The sequence below is a fragment of the Dysidea avara genome, chromosome 13, assembly GCF_963678975.1.
Source record: "Dysidea avara chromosome 13, odDysAvar1.4, whole genome shotgun sequence".
Taxonomy (NCBI): Eukaryota; Metazoa; Porifera; class Demospongiae; order Dictyoceratida; family Dysideidae; genus Dysidea; species Dysidea avara.
In genome coordinates this window covers 12,472,385-12,486,761 of record NC_089284.1, presented here as the reverse complement: position 1 = coordinate 12,486,761, position 14,377 = coordinate 12,472,385, and positions in this window count along the sequence as shown.

The window sequence follows — 14,377 nt, the reverse complement described above, 5'->3', positions numbered from 1 at the left end:
GTGAGAGCGGACTGAAGACGATGCCTCGCAGTGACAAATCGTTTTATGGTAGGGCACTATACTGTTGCTGTCCGTGCTTTTCGTGTAGCAAGTGCCATGTTATGTGTCTGATCCAACCCTGAACTAATGTGTTAAATATGAAAGTCTTAATAAACACTTTGTGTTTTTCCTGTGGCTCTGTTTAATTTCACATACCAGGCTGAGTAGTGTGATGCTTGCTTTCCTTTTTTTTTTGTAATAATTATTATGTAACATATGTGACCTAATTTTAGAAAACCGTCGATATCCACACAATTTTCAAAATGCATTTTATTTGTTCTTTGTTTTCTACAGGGACAGAGGAATGGACTAGCCAAGTTTCAGCTTCCTAAGTTAAACAGCGTTGGAAATACAGCACTAGACAGCCGGACAAGCAAATAATTTGATATGTACAGAAGCTATCGAGAAAAGAATCTACAGGCGCTTACATAAACCATCATAACGTACTGATACAACGACGTACGGAACTGAATCTTGGCTCATTGTGTTCGCCATGAATTTGTGCATCCACCAAGGTATAGTTTTCCCCAGGCATGCTTCTTTGTTCGAGAAGGAAGGCAAATTCACTGAAAAACGATCGTCGGTAAATTCTTTCGTCACCGTAACATAAACAAACGTCTGTAACTTTGGAAACTTTTCGTGTATGGAGATGAAACAAAGATTTTTGTACTCCCTATGGACAGGCGAACATGATGATGCCCAGGATTTATCCATTAGAGGCTTAATTCGCCCACTAGTGAGGCGATAAAAACTTGCGTAGTTTTTTTTCTGGAGCTTGCGTTTTTTACGCATAGTTTTTAAATGCGTTTTATTACAAAAGTACTCTTGTGCGTATATAGACGGTTTTCCAAAATTCGGTCACATATTATACTATACATGTATGTATGTATGTACGTAAGTGCTGCGTATGTATATTATGTATATGTAGCTATGTATGTATGTACTGTGTATACTCCTCCTATATGGAAGAACAGCTATGCCGAATATAGGAGTTTAGGGTATAGGTATTATATATATATAATGTTGATGTAGGTTGTTTTTAATATAAAGGAATGAAACGAAGGTGGGAAATCAGCGAAGCGTCCAATCCTTTGCAAGTAAAGGAAACACCATATGGTTGGGATAACAGCGACGGTTAAATCCTTTAAATTAGGGCTGGGACAAATATCGAAATTTACCTTCGAACATTCACTAATAAATGTTCGAACATTCGAAGCTTCGGTGTTGGCTTTCAAGTTACAGGTTTTCTTGTATATACGTACATCCTTCTTAAGTGTTATCTTACTAAACCTATTTAATAAGTTTGTAAGCATTTGGAAAGTGCATAGCACCAGTACTGAATGACGCGATCAATTGGTTGCACCAGTACTGAGTGACGCGATCGATCGATTGCAAATGGGCGTGTCCGCTATACTGCAATCATGCATAGGAAAACACCAAGTAATGGCAAAAAGTACGTTTTCCATACATTATCTATCACTGTTTTAAGGCTGACGATGGTTTAAAAGTGGGCGTGGCACACAAAGATCGATCGTAAATACACGAACATTGAGGAATAAGCAGCTGCAATAAAGATAACGACATTTAATTGTATTTCTTTCGTAGACTACGAGTGCATTACGAAGCTTCGAAGGATACTTTTTATAATTCGAAGTTTACTTTACCTTCGAACCCACGAAGCTTCGTCCCAGCCCTACTTTAAATACAGAACATACATACCAGGTGGTATATCCGCGACAGGTAAAACCTTTGTTGGTAAATGTAAAAGAAGCAGGTATAACAGCGACAGGCAAATCCTTTAGTATAAAACGTATAGATGGTAGCAGTAATGCCAGCAACTGGTAAGACCTTTTACATAAAATGTAGGGACAGGTAGTGAATTTATCAGACACCATTGCTTAAAACCTTTAGTATCAAACATCAAAATGGCAGCAAGAATACCTACGAGTGATAAAAACCATTGATATCACACGTCGAAAAAGAAGGGGGAAATGTTGCTCCCTAAAACCTTTAACACATTGGCGTACCTTAGATTGTGGTATATCCAATGAAGTTAATATGTTTCTGTACGGAACCATGTTAATGCTGTGAGTAAATCAGCTGCAACTCCGTGATTTTGTTCAAAACGTAATTAGCATTGGGGGTTTTACCTCGGGTTTTATTCTTTCGCACGTGCTGTTTTCGCGCGCATTCCTTTGGACCATGCCACCAAACTGGTAAGTGTGAAATTTGAAATGTGAAACTTTGTTACTGTACTGTGATAATACCAACGTTATAGATTTCATTGTGGGTATCTACTTCAGCATCTGATTTATAGAGAATTCTTATGCTTGTTCTGACGACCGGCATAAACGGCAATTCAAGGTACAGTATGCTTACAGAGATTGGGTAGTATTGCTGTGGAGCACCACTAGTGATGATCACTTTTCTCCCCTTAGCAATGGAGCCACCAAAGAAGTGACCCAGAAGGATCATTGTGACTCTGCCATCACACAAGTCATTTGTGTGGGAAAGCCCATATAATATGGAGGGAAAGATAACTGTATCACTAACGAATGAGGTAGGAGATGGTGCAGGCAGTAGAGTGTACGTAGGTACAATGAATTGTAGAGAATTTGCTGTTAAAAAGTTGAAGGGTTATTCTTATAGCCAAGCTAGTTCACTTGTAAAGTCATACGAGCAATATTTGCACATGCATGATCATCCTAAAGTAGCCAAAATATATGGTCTCTGCCCCCAGTCTGACTATGTAATTATGGAGCTTTGTGAAAAGAAACTAGGAGATGAGGTTGTGCATTCACTTGAAGACTTAATGGTTATTTATGGAAATGAGATGCCTCTTGATTTATCAATTATTGCACTGACTGACATCAGTGAGGGAGTTGGCTTTCTCCACAGTAATGGCATAATACATGGAGATATTAAGCCATCAAATGTTTTGGTAAATGGGTTGCATCATGATGAGTTTTTTTAAGCTTACTGACTATGCTAATGTTCCAACAGCCCCACAACATTCTTCTCATTCTACTACAATGAAGCAATTAATGACACCTGGTTACATGTCACCAGAATTGCTTTCAAATGGTGCATTTCCACTGAGACCTACCAAGGCTTCTGACTTATATACGTTTTCCATACTTGCCTATGAGCTAGTATGCTGCAAGCCTGCGTGGTGCAATGTTTCTATGGCATTAATTGACAATGTTCGGCATGGGTTACGGCCTGTGTTTCCCACAAATGTAGACACAACACTTTCTGGCTTAATCAAAGAGTGTTGGTTGCAGGATCCAGAAGCAAGGCCTAATGCACTAGCAGTATTGAAAGTTTTAGAAGACTTCTTTGATGCGAGGCAAGAGAATAGTGTGCATGATTGCCCTAATAGTGATAACTACATAGATGAGCCAGATGTGGATATTACTGATTTTGGTGCTAGTACTTATCAGTCTCAACAGTCACATGAAGCACCAAGCAATTCTATCTCTCCTCACAACTCACAACCATCATTGGCTCCTTGCATTATAACAGAATTAGAATCACTAAAATCTAAACTTAAGGTGGCACAATACAAAAATTTTCAAGTAGCTGCTATTGAAGCATTGCAGGGTGGAAAAGATGTCATTGCTGTGCAGCCGACAGGTTCTGGTAAATCTCTCTGTTACGTTGCATCAGCCTTTATGAACCCTGGTAAAATAACATTAGTTATTGAGCCAATGATAGCAGTTATTACAAACCAAATTCAAAATTTGAAATTAAAAGGGATAGATGCATTTGCACTTGGCGGTGCTGCAGGAAAAAACAGCCAAATGAATTTTCGCAAAGTGTTAAGGAACCCATGTGATAGTGAGAGGCCTCTCATTGCATTTTGCATCCCTGAATATTTATTTGGGACACCAGCAAATGGACGCTACCAGGCAACCATCGGTCAATTTAGTGCATTAAAAGACAAAGTGCATCTCATAGTTTTGGACGAAGCCCACAAGATTTTAGATAGATTGCCATCATATCGACCAGCATTTGATGGCATTAAAAGGTTGAGACAATTGGAGTGTAAGCTCCTTACAATGTCTGCTACTCTGACGGAAGATCAAATACAAATTCTTCAAGCAGATTTTTTACACAGCGATAACTGTGTTGTACTAACTGAAGGTGTGCATCGGAAAAACCTCGTGTTGCATTTAAGACGATACAAAAGACAAAAGCCTCTTGCGTTAGATGACGATGCCGAGATAGATTCAGTAGATGATGCTGAAAGGGATAATAGTGATTCACTATCAATCGAGTCATCATCTTGGTCAAGAACTGCACCAGACATCGTAGAAGTTCTAGATTCGAATGTTACTGTAGTGTATACCTAGACTTTGTAAGTGATGTTGAACAGATGACTGAATTGCTGAAAAAGAATAAGACTACTGCATTGAAGTACACAGGTAATGTGTGATTTGAAGAAAGAGTTTCAGTAGAGAAAAGATTCTTAAAGGGGGATGCTTCTGTGCTGGTGGAAACTGAGTCTTACGAATTGGGCGTTGATAATCCTAGAATTACTCAAGTTATCAGAATTGGTTGTCCAAGGAATCTAGGTGTTCTTTTACAGGAGTTTGGCCATGCTGGCAGAAAAGATGGCATGGTAGCAAATGCTTTTCTTTACTTCAATGAATGTGTTGATGACAAACGTTTAGGTTTGTGGGTCAAGGAAGTACTTGACCGCGCAATAGATGGGGATGACAAGGAGGCACATGAAGATAAGAAGCGTGAGATGATTCGTAATTATGTTGAAGCTTGGTGATTTATTTACAGTGTTTATCACAGTAAATGTTTTTCTTGGGCTCTCTCATTTTTTATGGAGGTGCAGGTGATACAGAACCTTGCACCTGCTTTGTATCGAATAGTCCTCTATGCATGATATGTAAGGCATCAGATATGCTTTGTGAAGAGTGCTATGATATTAAGGACTACCTGTGCACACTACTGTCTGCTGTGCAACAGCCTTCACAATGCAGGGTTGAGCACTGTAACTAAAACTTTGTTAGTAGGTGTTTTGATGAAATCAACAAGTCCATATATATGTAAGTGCCTGGAGTGACGAGTCTATAGATAATGAACTCGTACCTTGGGGTTGTGGTATGGTGATAACAGATACTCCAAAGTCAAGCTTTTCATGGTGCAAAGTATTATACGTTGCTGTTCATCTCTGCCTACTAGATCTTTCTTTCACATTTTGACCTTTTGAAAACCATTATGAAGTACATCATCGATACATGGTTTCCCCTAAAGGAGAAGACTATTTAGAGAGGCCTACACAAGTGATGTCATTGAATCCATCTTGTACTGTGATTGAAAAGATACTGGCCAGTTCACAGGATATCACAATTAGTCCAACAAAGAGCTCGCAAGCAAGAGAAATGCAGGTGAAGCCTAGGTTGATGAACATTTTTGAAAAGCAGATGTGGCAACCAGGTGACGCAGACCAGTTAAAATTCCTTGGGTTTGGTACAGCATCAACAGAGAGTGAGATTTGTTTGTACTTCCCTGAAGTGCAGAATTCCCCACATGCCACCTCTGATCCTCACTATCTGCTTCATTGCCTTCAGCTGTCTCGAAGCCAGGCAACAGTTAAGGAATTAGAAGTAAATCTGGATTGAATAAGGAAAACTCTTTTGATGAACAGATCCTACTGTTCTCAGGTCAAAATATGTGCAGGAGAAGGATGCGATTATATTGTTTCAACCAAACAAAAGATAAACCGTTGTGAGGAGCATCCTACCTTGGCTCTCCAACCTAGTGGTCCATGTTGCTGCCACATTGTATACATTTACCCAAAACAACTGGATGGAGATGGTAGACGATGGTTTGTTGCTATGAATATAGGAACTGGCAACACCACGCATAACCACGCTGCACCTTCAGAATGGAAAATTTCCCCTAGAGTATTAGCAGATATTTCTAATGCCGTTTCTCACAATCTGTCAGTCACACCCAAAGAATTACAAAAGGGGTTGGAATGCCATATCGTCCAATGGAAGCATCTTTGCCTGCAATAAATTTAGATAGAATGAAAGTAGCTGTGAAAAAAGTAAGGAAAGAAGTAGAGAAAATAGATAATGATAAAGTCAACCCATTTAAGATTATTGCATCATTCCCTGCCATAAAAGGAAGAATAGATCAACAGTGCACAGTCTTGGAAAGCAGAAGCAAAGAAATTGATGAACTGATTGGAGCATACCAACTTGATGGAGACAATGCATATCAATTTACAAGAGACAGGAGATACGCTTTCTTTCAGTCACCCTTTCAATTGTATCATTGGTACAAGGCAGATGCCTTGTTCGTTGATGTTGATTATACTGGGAATCATCATTTCCCTTACCTTTTTAATGTTTTATATGGCATGTGGCAGGGTGCTGATGAATCACCAAGATGGCGAGTGTATAGGAAAAGCTTTGTCAGTGCTGTCTGCTAATATTAAACAAGCTTTTCCTAGGTATGAAATGACAAGTGCTCATAAGGAAATCCTTTTAGAGTTTGCAGAACAATCCTGCTGAGTCAATTAACAGGCAAAGTACACCAGACAACTTGAAATCTGTTTCGCTTAAACCGTTAGTTGAACACTTCTACCTAGAAGATCGTCATCAGGCAGTATTGCAAATTGCTTCAGAGGTTGGAATTACTATTTCATATAAAACCAAAAAGAAAAAGAGAAATCGTCGACCTCCCAAAGCCCCAGAAAGCAGAACTGCATTGGGAGATTATTATTATTATTATTATTATTAGTTGTATGGATATACACACAGTACAAACAATTATGTAGAGTTAGGCTGTTAGCCTTTGTTCATATCCATATCCTGAACTAGACCAATAGTCGTCTAACTCTGACTTGAAGGAAGCGATAGTATGAGCTGAGACTACTTCCTGGGGCAAACTATTCCAGCTGTTAATGATACGTTGGGTAAAAAGTTAGATCGAGCATTCAGTCTGGTGTGAGATTTAAAAAGCTTCATGTGATGACCTCTAGTGTTGCTGACATCAGTTAAAGTAAAGAACTTTGTAGGGTCTATCTCATAATACCCATTCAGTATCTTGAAGACCTCAATGAGGTCACCATGCTGGCGTCGACGAAATAAAGTGTAAAAGTCTAAAGACTTTAACCTCTGTTCATATGGCAAGTGTCCAAGGCCCCTAACCATCTTCGTAGCCCGCTTTTAGACTTTCTCCAATACATCAATATCTTTAGCAAGACTGGGGCTCCATATAGATACACAGTATTCCAAGTGCGGCCTAACATATGTCTTATAAAGAAACACAGATAGGTCTTTTGAAATGTTGACAAATGTCCTTTTAATCATGGAGAGAACTCTCATAGCAGATGCCACTGCCTTAGAGCAATGCAGAGATGATTTAAGGTCACTGGTAATCCAGACCCCAAGAACTTTCTCTTGGTCAACTTCTGTCAGCTTAACATGTTCACCAGAATTGTCACACAGAACATATTCAGCAACAATGTGAGAATACCCCACATGCATAACTTTACATTTCAGTAAGTTTAGTCTTAATAACCATATATGACACCAGTTTTGAATACTGTCAAGGTCTGCCTGTAGCTTGTGGGTATCCTCAAGGGTCTTAATAACTGTATAGACCTTAGAATCGTCAGCAAAAAAACTCAAGTCAGTATGAACGATGTTTGGTATGTCATTAATATATAATGTAAATAATAGTGGCCCCAGGACAGATCCCTGGGGAACACCGCTTGTCACAGCACACCAACTCGAGGAGGACCCATTCAAAATGACTCTCTGGTAGCGATCCGAGAGGAGTCCCTCAAGCCAAGACAGCAGCCTGCCACCAAATCCATAACTAGCTAACTTCTGAAGGAGCCTTTGATGTGGCACTGAGTCAAACGCCTTACTGAAATCAAGGTAGGCAACGTCAACTCCATAGCCCTGGTCAACCGCAATAGTCCAATCCTCGAGAGTCGTCAAAAGATTGGTAAAACAAGACTTCTTTTTAATAAAACCATGTTGGCAATTAGCAATAACTTCATTTTCATCCAAAAACTTCATCATTTTAGACCGAGTTCCTTCAGGCAAGAAAGCTGTTGGTCTCCGAGTAGCCGTAGAGTACTATAACTCAGAGGATCAACAAACAACGAGATGGTACAAGGGAACAGTCATTTCTTATTCATCTAGAGGATATGTAGTCACCTTCGATGGTTGTGGGCCAGATGAAAATGAAACAATTCGCTCTTTAAAACAGGGTGTGGATAAGGGCGAAATAAAGCTGCTATGACACTGCAACTTTTACAGCATTAATTTTGATTATTTAGTTTTAGTTGTTTACTTGTAAACTGATAATTCAAACAGCTGCTTTGTAGGCAATAAATTAATAGATATGTAGCCATTTTACTGCTTTATGTTATGTAAAAATTGAATCACTATTATAATCACTACTCTAATGCATGCAGGATTAGACGTTTGTGTCCCTTTTATAGATCATTTATATATATCGTTTGATCTGTTTGTTACTTGTCACTAAATCTCCATCTTTTGCTAATCAACTTCCCTCTTTTGTCTAGTTGCTCTCTGTCAAATGAATTTTGTGTATAATATCATCTCCTGGAACTCAACTTTGGAGTTGCAATGCATGAGAAAATCCATGTGGGTGGCATGACCAACAGTTCGAGGGTCAGGTATATTAATTATGATTAATACAAAAGATATTTGCTAAGTAATTATTTCAATTTTAACCATTAATTTTAGTAACTGCTTCATTCACCTATTTTCTTTTGGCACTTGTAACTTTTTTGTCTATGACAGACACTTTGGAACCCAGAATTTTAGGCACCAGGAGGTAACACCCCATGTACATAAGGTATAGTATAACTACCAGTATATGTGTGCAAGGTTATTACTAGGGTATTATAGTCTTACACCCAGACCTAGCGTGGCATTTATATAATACTGTAACAGATTTTAATGTAAGCGCAGGGTGTATTAACTAGCAATGTAATTTATTTGTTGCTCGCAACTAACTACTTAATTAACCACTCAGTCAAATAATGATTGACAAGCTGTTGCTAAAACAGTACAAACCAGTGAATCACTGGTATAGTTTCAGTACAAAATCACTGCTAATAATGAATGAAACAAACTGCTTTTTTTAAAATTTATATTCACAGGGATGACAAGGCTGTTCTTCAGCTGTGCCCTGAATTGCACAATATGTTCCCGGTTTACAGCTGGGTGGCTGGAGCAATAGGGGTAAAGTTTCTTGCTGAAGGTAACAGCAGTAGCAACACTCTACTCAAGCATCGAACCTGGGACCTCTTGATCACCAGGTCGATGCCCTACCACCTGGGCTGCTGCTGCTGCTGCTGCTGCTGCTGCTGCTGCTGCTGCTGCTGCTGCTGCTGCTGCTGCTGCTGCTGCTGCTGCTGCTGCTGCTGCTGCTGCTGCTGCTGCTGCTGCTGCTGCTGCTGCTGCTGCTGCTGCTGCTGCTGCTGCTGCTGCTGCTGCTGCTGCTGCTGCTGCTGCTGCTGCTGCTGCTGCTGCTGCTGCTGCTGCTGCTGCTGCTGCTGCTGCTGCTGCTGCTGCTGCTGCTGCTGCTGCTGCTGCTGCTGCTGCTGCTGCTGCTGCTGCTGCTGCTGCTGCTGCTGCTGCTGCTGCTGCTGCTGCTGCTGCTGCTGCTGCTGCTGCTGCTGCTGCTGCTGCTGCTGCTGCTGCTGCTGCTGCTGCTGCTGCTGCTGCTGCTGCTGCTGCTGCTGCTGCTGCTGCTGCTGCTGCTGCTGCTGCTGCTGCTGCTGCTGCTGCTGCTGCTGCTGCTGCTGCTGCTGCTGCTGCTGCTGCTGCTGCTGCTGCTGCTGCTGCTGCTGCTGCTGCTGCTGCTGCTGCTGCTGCTGCTGCTGCTGCTGCTGCTGCTGCTGCTGCTGCTGCTGCTGCTGCTGCTGCTGCTGCTGCTGCTGCTGCTGCTGCTGCTGCTGCTGCTGCTGCTGCTGCTGCTGCTGCTGCTGCTGCTGCTGCTGCTGCTGCTGCTGCTGCTGCTGCTGCTGCTGCTGCTGCTGCTGCTGCTGCTGCTGCTGCTGCTGCTGCTGCTGCTGCTGCTGCTGCTGCTGCTGCTGCTGCTGCTGCTGCTGCTGCTGCTGCTGCTGCTGCTGCTGCTGCTGCTGCTGCTGCTGCTGCTGCTGCTGCTGCTGCTGCTGCTGCTGCTGCTGCTGCTGCTGCTGCTGCTGCTGCTGCTGCTGCTGCTGCTGCTGCTGCTGCTGCTGCTGCTGCTGCTGCTGCTGCTGCTGCTGCTGCTGCTGCTGCTGCTGCTGCTGCTGCTGCTGCTGCTGCTGCTGCTGCTGCTGCTGCTGCTGCTGCTGCTGCTGCTGAAACAGCAAAAAGCATACATAACTATACCCATACTGGTTTAGTGTTAGTCACAGTTTCTACAAAATCACATGCCCTTCACTTTATTGCTACAAAATCACATGCCCTTCACTTTATTGTCACTAGGTATATGCCAGCACAAGTATATATAGTGATGCCATTTATGACAACTTCAACACTGCACCATCTGTCTCCACAGTCTGGCAGTCAGCAAACACAATAAATTTGGTAATTTTCTCTCAAAGGTGAGGCCAAAGGTCTAGACAAATCATGGCTCCCAAGACTTTAGATTGTTATGAAACTTCTGGTTCAACCTATACTCCATTACATGCTGTGTAGGCATATGCCAATGAAAACAATCCACAGTCACATGAACTATCTTGTTGAGTTGCACTAGGGAACCGAATACCAATTGAATGGAGTGGTGTGACATAATATGTAAATGTCACTGTAAAGTGCAAAGTTTAAAGGAAGAAAATCCATTCCTCCTGGAGGAGACTGAGTGTGGCACTTGACTAGACTTGGGTGGCCCGCAGTTCTAGTCCTGGGGTAGGAGGGATTTTTTCTTTTCTTTGGCCCTTTTCTGTTTCACCTTATTGTTAGCTAGGTTAAGTAATCATTTGAAATCTGAACAAACTCGCAGGTTTCTTTTTCAAAACATAGTGTCTTGTTTTCTTACATCTTGCAAGCCTCCAACATTTGGAAAATGTAATCATAATAGTCTCTGATTAATGATGATTAAATTTAAACCATGCAGTTCTTCTTGTGTATGTATGACTGTCAGTTTGCAAGTTCATGTTCATCGGAAGGTGGGAGTCCCTTTTAATCATGGCTAACCTTTTCTTTGATTCAATTTCTCAGAAAGTTTGAGTTTTTAGTTTTATTCACATCTTGGACACTGCATCAACTGATGGTTGTGAGACTTTGACACCCAAAACTTGAAAAAATTCTTTACATGAGATTTCAACTTGTCACACAGAACACCCACAGTCAATTGATTGTTCTGGAAACATATTGCAGTACCACATTAGTAGCTACTTCTGACATAGCTAAATTACTACTTAGAGTAGATGTACCCACTTACTAAACCTTTTGAGGAGCCTGAGGAAGGTGTTATCAGTACCTATGGCAAATTTTTGTATGGACAGTCCTATATGTAGTTCTTTGCTATGTAAAAATATATACCGTGAAAGTTGTCCTCCAGAAATTTAGGCTATAACTATGTTACGTACATGTTAGCCAATAACACACCGAATGTTGTCACACATGCTTAACAAAATGCAATATACTATAAACCATTGTAATTTGGTAAACCTTGTAAATTTTCAAATTTAATGTACATTATATAAACTGTATGCATATAAAATGGCCCCCTGTTATTCTTAATTTACATTAATGACCTTCTTCAAAGTTCTAAATGTTTCTTATTTGTCGACAACACCAAAGTTTTCAAGAGAATTAATCAACAGGAAGATACTATTCACTTACAGTTAGATCTTGACTTTGTGGAGTCATGATACAGATTTAATCTTTAACACCATAAAAGTAACTACTTGAGTTTAAATGTAAGTTTCATGCTCAGTATCACGTAGATGGTTCTGATATTCCTATAAAGCAATTACAAAAGGTCCTAGGAGTCTTTATATCTTCAGACCTGACATGGACTTCTCACATTTCTTACATAATTGCTAAAGCATACAACATTTTGTGTTTACTTCGATGGACCTTTGGTAGTTCGCATAACCCTATGGCTAAGAAAAGCTCTATTTAACCTTGGTCAGGTCACAGGTATCTTATTGTTCACCAGTTTGGAGGTCTCACCTATCAAAAGACATACTTTTATTAGAACAGGTTCAAAGAAGATCTACAAAATTTATATTAAATGATTATCACTCTTCTTCTTTCAATCGCCTAGTTAAACTCCAAATACTGCCACTGATGTACACCTTAGAGCTTTTAGATATTGTATTTTGCTTGAAATCTTTGAAGTCACCATCTACACATTTTAATATTCACGACTATATCACATTTGCTACAGGTCCTATTTGGTCATCAACATTCAACAAGTTAGAACACAAACTTGCCTTAAACAATGTTACCCGCCATTCATACTTTTACAGACTAACTTGGCTCTGGAACTCCCTACCCCCAATTGATTGCCCCTTTCCGTTTCAACAAACAAGCAAATAATTTACTTTTTTTCTTTTTTCCACTTTTTTCTGTAAGTAATGCTTTTGTTTTCTGTTTTGTAAGTAGTTAAGTAATTAATTGTTATTAATCTTATGGCTGGTAGCACAGGTTGCTACCAGACCATCAGCATACACCCTTTTCTTTTTGTATCTCCTTCCTTGTGTCACTTTGCCCTTGTATATGCTGTAAAGTCTAATAATAATAATGACACAAAATTATTTTTGCATTAACTTTTTACTGTCCAACAAGAAAAGCAAGTTATACAGCTTTAAAATATGCAGTAAAACCACATCAGTCTAACTCTGATTAAATCTAGGTCATGCTCCCCCAGGTACAGGTGTATTGTGTGATTGAATCTGGTAATAATTTCATTTTAAAAATTTAAAGCTCACCTTTCAAACATTTATGCATTAGGAATTGATATAATGGCTTCAGTTGGCACTGTATGAGGAGAATTAAGGAAAAGAAGTAAAGGGAAGGAGCTACAAAAGCTTGAAGCATACAAGTATTAAACACTCTGAGATACAAATTTACAAATTTAAGCTATTTTTACTGTGTTGGTACAATAGCTTTACGTTAAGTAGTTGATTACTCTAGTTATTTAGAGTATTTAACATGAAGGTTTATATTCAATGCAAAATTTTTAATTGCAAGAATACTCTCTGGCAATGCTGTACCACTAGGGACCTGTGAGTAAATACAGGTAGTCAGAAATATGTGACTAAAACGTGAAGAATGCAGAAAAATTCCTAGACTCAGTGGTGACTTACAATTGATCCCCAGCAATGTGTAGGCATGACAAAGGGACCACATTCAACCTGTATATACTTAAGCATCAACTTCAATGTGTAGGCAGTGACAGAGGAACTGCACATTTAACCTGTATATACTTAAGCATCAATTTCAATGTGTAGGCAGTGACAAAGGAACTGCACATTCAACCTGTATTCTCATCCAAACCCCTTGGGACCAGGGGTGGTCCTAAGTCTGAAAGTTTTAAAATTTCAGTACTATCAACTACCATATAGCAGGTTATTTTTGAAACAGAAATTTTCGCACAAGAAGCAAAATCTGAATTTCGAAAGATTTTAATTTCGAAGAGTGCATATTTCGAAGTCCAGATGGATTTCAAATAAACGGAAATTCGTGTCACAAATTATGAAGATGAGTGAATGTTTGCCGAAAACTGACTTAATGATGGAATAATCCCCATTCCTGTGCACTGGAGAGAAGACTGACGGAGTCTCGGGTGGAATGAATTCACTGGCACGATCACGCTCGATCATACTGAGCTAGCTATCCTACCATAGATTCTAGAGCAGACGGCATCAATTCCAGTGGCGGATCTAGGATTTTTAAAAGGGGGTTTCTGAAAATTGGTATAGCTAAATAAGGCATCTGATAACAATTCTCCGGAAAATTTTGAGATTTTAGAAGCTCTGAGATCGAATTTTAGGCTATTTTTTTGTTAGAAATTACAATAAATTCAATACTTTAAACTGTATAAATAATTACTAAATACTATAGCTAACTATAGGGCAAATATGGTGACTACAAGCTGTGGCTTTGATTGCTCTATTAGAGTAGTTACTTGACTGCTCTATTAGAGTATATATCTCAATCGTTTTTAATGCAGTGGGAGATGAAAAACAAAATGTTGCTGATAGCTATAAATGGAGTTAGTTAAGTGCAACTGCATGCATGCTACTGGTAAATAGTTGTTTGCTATGACAAATTGTCAATACAACAATGTTTATGTAATGAGAATGCCACTAAGCTAAATTTAA